The 7,847-nt window shown below is 44.0% G+C and overlaps 1 protein-coding gene across 15 annotated transcripts in view; it reads left to right on the top strand.

The window, feature by feature from the left end:
- Positions 1–7,847, top strand: part of HERC3 (HECT and RLD domain containing E3 ubiquitin protein ligase 3) — a 109,808-nt gene that overhangs the window by 311 nt on the left and 101,650 nt on the right. For 6 of the 15 annotated variants that reach the window (XR_003910376.1, XM_029943212.1, XM_029943184.1 and 3 more), the window contains exon 2: positions 2,246–2,306. The gene's annotated coding sequence lies outside the window, so the exon portion shown is untranslated. Of the gene's footprint in view, positions 1–15; positions 789–2,245; positions 2,307–3,546; positions 3,750–4,664; positions 5,132–7,847 lie in introns of those variants that run through there. The other 9 variants (XM_029943197.1, XM_029943211.1, XM_029943189.1 and 6 more) reach the window with 9 other exon arrangements.

Below are 7,847 nucleotides of genomic sequence, written 5' to 3'. Positions count from 1 at the left end.
GCGCGTGGGGAGGTCGGGGCGCAGCGCCTGCGGGACGCGGGGACGCGGGGACGCGGGCGGCTGGGCTGCGCCGGGGCCGGGCGTGCTAGGCGTCCCTCGGCTCCGTGCGCACCTCCCCGGCGTTCTCGGAGCTTACCCCCTGACCCAGTGAGTCCCCGCGCCCGGAAAGGCCGGAAGCAGCTTTAAAAATGGGAGCGCCCCCCACCTCTACTCGGCTGTCTGCAGACCTGGAGGAATTGCGACGCTGAAAGTCCGTAAGAGGATCCTCCCCTTCCTCCTCGCCTGCCCCTATTTGAATTCCGGGGCTTCGGTGATACCTTCGCGGTGAGGAACGCGGACGCTTCCCCGCGTAAAGGGAGCTGGCGAGGCCTCCGCGTTTTGGGGAGCCCCGGCGGCCGCGAGGACTTCGCGCTGAGGACGCGGGGCTCGGCGTCCGAGCTGACAGCGCGGGTGGGGCCGCGGCGTCCGGCACCACCCACCTCACGGAGACCGTGCCCGGCTCGCCTCGCTGGAGTCGGCCTGCGGGGCGGAGCCGCGGGGAGGGTGTGTGTGGACACGTGTGCGTGTGTGTGTGTGTGTGTGTGTGTGTGCGGACACGTAAGTGCGTGGACGGACGCGGGGGTGTCAGGAGCTGGGGCGTTCGGGGGCAGGTGGCACCTTGAGTCATTTGTAAACGTGTGGAGTGGGCAGACCGGGACAGCTGACGGAGAAGAGCCTGTGTAACCTGAAACAGATGAGCCTGGGAGCGCGGTAGAGCAGCACCTAAAGCAGCTGTGCAGTGATTCTGGGTATGCACCGCGGGCCCCGGGGAATATGTATTTGAACTTGGCTTTTGGTCTGCTACTGATTCGGGCTCTTCTCTGGTTCCGTTATACTTTAAGCTTTTAAACCAGCCCCATTAGGAAATACCTTGAGTTCACAGCTGAGCAGGCCTTTCAGGATTTTGCTTGCATTCGTTACACACGGAATGCTTTAGGAAAGACGATTCGAGAGCTCTCTTCCATTTTTGTATGTCTTCTGGCTCCTTCCACAAATAGGAAGCTATTTCTAGAACCTTTCATTTGATGATTTGATAACATCAAGTGAGCTGATTTTTAACTCCAGACTGTGGAGAAAGAAAAGTGAAATAAAATGAGGATTGGCAGCCTTTTTAAATGCAGTGACTCTAGAGAGAGGTGTCTCATTTCAGAAGGCAGATTACTGTGAAGCTCTCTCTTTTTGTACTTTACCTTGGGGGGGAGGGGAATGGTATTATGAATCAGAAAAAGGGAGTGATATATTTAACCTCCCTTTAAAGGAAAATAGATGAATTACACATTATTGTCTGACCACACCGAGGCTAGGAACCTTCTAGAGAAAGTATGCAGGAATCGGGAAGGAAGGTTTCAAGCCTCTTTGGTAAAACTCCTCCTTTGGCTGTAAAAAAGAAACATTTGATTAGCATACAGTTTTACTTGTTCTGTAAGTAGTTGGTTTTTTATTTTTGAAAAAAGAACCAGATTCTAAAATGTTCCAAATGGTGTGGTGGAGTCGTTGGTTATAGCATTTCATTTTGAGTAACAAATGTAAATTTCTTAAGATTTGCATAATAATTAAACATTTTTTTAAGACATGAGAGTTGCACTCCTGCTGGAGATACAAGATAGTTTTGCCGCAGTTTCAGAAATAATATTCTCCAAATTGATGGGATTTTCTACATAAGATTGAAATAACGTTCTGATGATAATATATTAAAATTTTTGGAGGACTTTTTCTTTTGAGGGAACTTAAGGTGCCTCTCAGAACGTGTCATCTTGTTTTGCATGAAAGAGGATGTGGTGATGAGAAGAATGAAAGAGAAAGTCTTCAAAAACAGTTGTGGCAAAATAAGCTATACTGTTTATGGTACATGGGAAAAATGGAGGAAAATAGACGAAATTGAATTATTTTTCAAAAATTTCTCTTTTTAACCTAAATGGGATATTTAAAAATATTTTTTTTCCCTTTATATCTACTTACAGTGCCAGTAATTTTTTAAGGTGCTCTCTCTCAGGTTCACTTTTAGAGATGACATCTTTGTAGTTGGTTAGAGGTCTTCTTACTGGTATTTAACGGGACTCCAGTCTTGAGGTATAGTGTTTGGGGAATATTCAAGCTTGCATAATATATTCTTATTTTCAAAGTTTACTTTTCATTTTCTTTTCAGTAACATGAAAGCACTTTGTAGCCCTGTGCCCATATTAATTTTGATTTCTTTAACTTGCAGGTCTGCAAGGTGAGGTAAAACCATCTGGCTTCTAGTCCAAATGCCAAGGGTGTGACCTGTGGTGAGTTACTTAATTTCTCTGAACCCAGTTTTCTCAGCTTGTACGTGGAGCTAATATCTAACTCACAGAATTGACAAGGGGATGGAACATGATAAACTACGTAAAGGCTCAGGTTAGTATAGCTGCGTAGAAAGGGACCTTAACAGATCCTTAATGACTCCTTCTGCTGTGATGAGGTGAACAGAACAAGGTGAGCCCAACAAGTAGGAGACCTAGTTTCTGGTCTCTCCTTCAACCATTTACTTCTCAGAGGACCAAAGTTACTTGGCCTCAGAAGGCCTCAGCTGCCATTTAAATGAGGTTAGGAATGTAAGTCTCTTGCCTGGAGTTTGGATCAAATGGACTTTATGGTCTCTTTAATAAGATGATCCCTTTGATGATATAACTGTGGTCTCTTTAGATATTTACTACCTTTAGAAATAGTACTTGCTGGTGTCAGAGGTATGTGTTTCTGTGTGTGAACTAGTAACTGGATCAATTTTATCGTAAGTCAGGGTGGATATGGGGGGAAAGTCTGACTATCTCTTGGGATTGTTTCACTTGCCTCTCCCCCATCCCTGGCTCACATAGGTTCTGTTTGCCTATAAACATCACCAGTGATTCAGCTAATATAAACTCACTAACTGTGGGCAATTTTCTTTAAGTGTTTATTTTCAAAACTGGTGAAGGGGTGGAACTTGGCTTCATTTTGTCTAAGAGGTGGTGTCGCATCATGTTTAGGAGCATGGGCTTTGGAGTCTAAGTGAGATTTGAATCCAGACTTGGCCACTTACGAAGTTTCCATTTCACCTACTTATTTACATGTTCTTGGGCAAGTGACTTAATCTTGCTAAGCATCAAAGTTATTGTAAAGGGCAAATTTAATTATGTAAAGTTTTTAACCAGATTCAGACACATGGTAGGCTTGCAGTAACAGTAACTATTTTTCTTTATTTAGCAAATATTTGAGCCCCTACTGTATGTGGGATACTTCTCTAAGAATAGGAAAATGAACAAAAGAAGCTCAGAATTACATCCGTGAATTCTAGCATGCTGGAATGATACTGAGAGGGACCCCCACTTAATGATAGCTTCAGTTGTAGAAGGCATTCTGCTTTCCAGATCTGCTCAGATGTGGTAGGGGAGAGTGCATTTTAGAATGGAGGATATACAGTATTATTATTATTATTATTTTTTTTTTTTACTCTGTAAGGAGTATTACCTGGAAAACACAACTGTGAACAAACTGTGGGGGTTCTAGTTTTCCCAGGTCTGGGTTCAGTTCACTAGGCGCTTACGGTGCTCCTGCACTGTGCTAAGAACTGGAGACACAAAGATGGAGTGAAACCTGTCCCCTCCACGGAGAAGCCCCCAGTCTATGGGTGGAGAGTTGGTGGACGCCATGCAAGAAGCAACGGCACTACCTCAGTAGTACTTTCCAGTTTCTTCTATTGTGAAGCAATGGTAAGCCTAAAACAGCATATGTGACATAAGTGCTAAAAAACAACAATAAAAGGACAGAAGCAGAATATCGGCCATGCTATCGAAGCTCCCACTGCTCTTTACAGATTGCACCCTTCAACTCTCCTGGCCTCATAATCATTACCTTGTTTTTTGTTATCTATCCTTTAAAAAATTTTTTTAATTTTTGCTTTTTTACCACTAATATGTGTATCTCCAAGTAATTGTTATACTTGTGTTTGGACTTTGTAAAAATTCATCATACTCTAAATTCTTCTGTAGCATTTTTTTCCTCCCTCAACGTTGTTTTCAAGATTTACCTTCACCGGGGTTTGTGGGGTGTATTTATTTTTCACTGCTGTGCCACAGTTTGTTTATTTTCTTATTGATGGCCATTTGAGTTGTCTTTGCCTTATCTCAGACAACGCTGAAATGAACATCCTTGTGCATTATATCTTGTTCACGTGCATGTACATGTTCATGGGGTTCTTGCTTCATTGTATAATAAGATAGCCACTAGCCATATATGACTTGTATTTAAGTTAAATAAGCCTCAAATTTCAGTTCCTCAGTTTCATTAGCCGTATTTCAAGTGTTCAATAGCCACATGTGGCTAGTGGCTATCACATTGGACAGTGTAGGTTTGTAACGTTTCCATCGTTGCAGAAAGTTCAGTTTCCAGGTTTCGCTCTGTCTTTGTGTGTCCAGTTCTCAGCATCGTGCAGGAGCACCATAGATTCTTGGTAAGTTGGACAGTGTTGGTCATATGCGTAGGAGCGAAATTGCTGTGCTGTGGGCTGGTCACCTTCACTAGATAACGCCAAAACTTGTTTTCCGACGTGCTGATGCCAGCTTACACTCCCCCCAGTTGTGCGTGCGAGTTCTAGTTGCTTCATACTTTTGACTTGATGCTGTCAGACTTTTCAGGTCTCGCCAGGCTGGTCGGGTGTCTTGTGAGGACAGCCCACAGCGTAGCCACACAGCAAGGAGCTCGTTGTTCTGGTCTCACAAAGCCCCAGCACCACGTAGTGAGGAAGGCACCACCTGTGATGAGCTCATCAGGGAGGAGTCGAAATGTTTCCTGTGTTGGCCAGAAGACAGAACCAAAGCCCAGCTGAAATGAAGGAAAGAGAGAAAACAGCGATGAGTGGATTCACATTATTGAAAACTTCTTTTGCTTTCTGGGCCATTTCTGTCTGGTAGTAACATTTTCAACATTCACCAGAATGAATTTTCTTTGTTACTGGCATTAATTCTGCATGTGAATTTTGGCTCCAAATATACTTGAAGCTTGGATTTGGGGAGGGCCTGCAGAGCACTAGAGCCTGGGGCATTGCCTTTTCCTGCTGTTGAAAAAGAGCCCCCTTCTCCTGTACACCATTCAGGTAATGGCTTCTAAGCTTGTTTCAAAGGAAGCTTATCCGTCTTATAAATGAGATTAGAAGTCCTGCTCAGTGTTATTTAGGTTTCAGTGACTCTCAAACAAGGAATAAGATTCAGTCTTTAGGCTGTTGTGTGTATAGTCTGATTAATAAAACAACGTTTAGGAATTGTAGCTTATCTTTTAGCATTCAACTTGCTAGGACTGATAAAAAGGTTTATCTACTCCCCCGCCCTACCCAGAATTTAAAAAACTTTCTCCTAGCAACCTCAAATCCCCCTCATGGAGGTTCCGACAGATGGTGGTAGTGCTGCTTTGCTCTAGCACAGCTTTGGAGGAACACAGCTCATGCTCACCACAGGGAGGGAGAGAGGAGTCACACCCCCAGCCTCTTTTGGGACCAGTCCTGTTGGCTGTGGTCTGGGGGAAGAGCACTAGGACTGGGGAGCAGCAATGATACAGCAGTTGACAGGTACTGGTCACATGGCACTTTATGTGGGTATTATGCGAAGCACTCTTTCTTCCTGCATTTTAGAGACAGGAAATAGTGGCTAAATACCTTCCCCAAAGTTTCACAGCTAGCCTGTGGTTAATTTAGGCTTGAACCTTAGTCCTTTTGACCCTTAGTTAAACCCTGATGAGATTATCCTAAATCTTCTACCAAAAATAGATGAGAAGAGTTGGGAAAAGTACCAGGTGTGCCATTGAGGGAACAGAACGTCTTCCTTCCTTTTGCTTTGTGATGGGAAAATAAGGCAGGAGAAAGGAGGGGCTGGGACCAAGCGGCGGGTGTTAGGTTCTGAGCCAGAGTGCAGTCCTGTGGTTTTCTGCAGCACCTTTCATAATTTTGTGTTCTGTAAGGAGGGAAATGATTCTCCTTATCTAGGAGCAAGGGAGAGACAGTGAGTGAGGAAAAATGGGAGAGCAGAATGCCAAACAATGAACATCGCTGAACCTAGACCTTAAATTCATGGATGCCAGTTGCTACCAGATTTTTTTAAGTTTATTTATTTAGGCGCATCCAGGTGACTCGGTCGGCCAGTTACCCAAATTTTGATTTCGGCTCAGGTCATGATCTCACAATTTGTGAGATTGGGCCCTGCCTGGAGCTTCGCACTGACAGCACGGGGTCTGCTTAGGACTCTGTCTCTGTTTCTCTCTGTTTCTCTCTCAAAATAAATAAAGAGAGCAAGGGAGGGGTGGACAGAGAGAGAGAGAGGAGACAGGAATTCCAAGCAGTGCCTCCCGCCCCCCACAGGGCCCTGATCTTACAGATCTTACAAACCATGAGATCATAACCTGAGCCCAAATCAGAAATCAGACACTTAAGTGACTTGAACCTCCCAGGTGCCCCATTTTTTTTTTTTTTCGAAGGAGATAGAGGTGTATTGAATATACCACAAGGGAGCAGCGGACAGGACAGCAAAGGAGAGACTGGCTTCTAGATGCTACTAGATTTGGGGGTTCTTCTAGGGTGTGCTTTTAAGTGAAAGCTGCATTAATGGCTGCTTCTCTTCACTGCGTTGAACTCCTCCATCTGCAAGCTAGATGATTTTAGGGCTTCCTGCTATAGTTTTGGCAGAGCACCGTGATGACCTAGATCACATTTCTAATTAGGGTTATCAGTCCATTCATGGGAATACATTTTATTTGTGGTTGCTATTTGGTCACTTCTCGTAGTAAGTAGTTTTTATTTAACTACTTGAAGAGTCCATTACTACAACTCAGGTGGGAAGGATTTTTGAAGTTTTTTTGAATAGTAGTATTTGACCTTTTTTTTGTGTTTGAAAGAAAGGGTAGTTGAATCAGGATGAGACCATACATTCAGCTGCTTATTCAGGCTTGCAGTTGTCCAAAGCACCTGGAGTTCAGCTGACCTTTAAGGACTGACTCATGCTAAACAAACTTACAAGAAGCTGATATATTCAGGATGCCAAATTAATAATGGAAAGTAGAAATTCCAAGAAGGCTGGGACTTTTGGGTCAGCTAGTTACAGTGTTCTATCCCCATAGTAGAAGCTGCCTTGTAAACCAAGTTATTTAAGGTTGCTTGTTAATCATGGAATCTAAGCTAGGTAAGTGGCTGAGTGAATTTAATGACTAATGTAAGGGAGTCTGATCTACCCATCTCTACTCTTCCGGCAGTGATTACTTAGCATTTCAAATAGGTTGACTGGTGGTGGTACCCTTTCTCTCTGGATGGAGCTGGAGACACGTTGGGAAGTTCTGACCTTTTGGCTGACCATTTTCTAGGTTCCTTATTATATGACATAATGGTTATGAGCCCAGACTCTGGGCTGAAACCCTAATTCTCCGGTTACTAATTGTATAATTTAGTCAAGTCACTTCACTCTGTCTCACTATCTTTTTCTCTTCCCTTATGCTTTTCTCTCTCCCTCTCTTTTTGGGAGTGCTTCATTTTTTTCATCTGTAAATTAGACATGATAATAGCACCTACCTCATGGAAGTTTAAATGAGTTGAGGCACCTGGGTGGCTCAGTCGGTTGAGCATCTGGCTTCGGCTCAGGTTTATTATCTCGCGCTTCATAGGTTCAAGCCTCGCATCAGGCTCTGTGCTGACAGCTGGCTCAGAGCCTGGAGCCTGTCTTCAGATTCTGTATCTCCCTCTCTCTCTGACCCTCCCCTGCTCACTCTGTCTCTCTCTCTCTCTCGAAAATAAATAAAACATTAAAAAAAAAAAAAAGAAGTTTAAATGAGTT

Source organism: Suricata suricatta, chromosome 1 (assembly GCF_006229205.1).
Source record: "Suricata suricatta isolate VVHF042 chromosome 1, meerkat_22Aug2017_6uvM2_HiC, whole genome shotgun sequence".
In the NCBI taxonomy this organism is placed as follows: Eukaryota; Metazoa; Chordata; class Mammalia; order Carnivora; family Herpestidae; genus Suricata; species Suricata suricatta.
The sequence above is the reverse complement of the archived record's forward strand: the minus strand, read 5'-3'. Positions and strand labels throughout refer to the sequence as shown.